Here is an 817-nt window from a genome sequence, read left to right on the forward strand (position 1 = left end):
CGATTACTCTGAACGTCTGGCCTTTTTGCGTCAGTCTGAGAGCTGAAAATCCCATAATTCTCTGTTTTTACAGTGTCTGGCTCTGATAAGTGGTGTCATTTTGGCAACCTTCTTCAGATAACACGCCTCCTAAACGCCTGCTGTTAGAGGCTTTAAGAAAGAAAACATCCTTTATTCACTCTGTTTCTATAAATTAATTACATGATTCTCCTTTCCTTGTTTCAGCTCACTGAACGGTGGTGAGTTCTGCCGTCACACAGAGGAAGCGGCTCTAAATATAGAAGTTTTGTGTTGCTTGAAGCGAGGCAGTCAACCAGCCAGTGGACTGCTGCTGCTGCTGCTGCTGCTGCTGCTGCTGAGGAACTAGTCGCCCTGGAAGAGTCCTCGGGAAACAGCTGTGTGTGTTTGGCCAAGCCTCCTCTCCAGTCTGTTGTTAGGAGTTACACTGTGCTCTTAAGCCGAGTAATCGCTGGGAAAATCAACATGAAAGTCAAATCCGCCGTGTGTTGTCGTACACAGGAAGAAGTCTTTGGCGCGTGAGAGCCTCGACGAGTCTGCAGCGACATCAAATGAAGCAGGAAATGCAGTCATTCTAACACTATCTAATGCTGTTTCCTGATCCTTAGTCACGCTTGGTGCAAAGGGCTCAGGGCTGGAAACATCTCTGTGCTGGTTGGTTTTATAAACAGACATTCATGATCCCCAGAGGCTGAACCGAACTGATGTTAGCGGCCCACTGACTTGATTCGATGTCTTTTAGTCCAACACTTTTGTATGTGATGGGTCATGTGGGTTGGTTTTGATTTATTTCTAAATA

The 817-nt window shown here is 46.1% G+C and overlaps 1 protein-coding gene across 1 annotated transcript in view; it reads right to left on the reverse strand.

The window, feature by feature from the left end:
* LOC103352808 (protein tweety homolog 2-like) overlaps positions 1–817 on the reverse strand; it is an 88,289-nt gene that overhangs the window by 35,832 nt on the left and 51,640 nt on the right. The window lies entirely within an intron of this gene.

Source organism: Stegastes partitus, unplaced genomic scaffold, assembly GCF_000690725.1.
Source record: "Stegastes partitus isolate 25-593 unplaced genomic scaffold, Stegastes_partitus-1.0.2 Scaffold52, whole genome shotgun sequence".
Classification (NCBI taxonomy): domain Eukaryota; kingdom Metazoa; phylum Chordata; class Actinopteri; family Pomacentridae; genus Stegastes; species Stegastes partitus.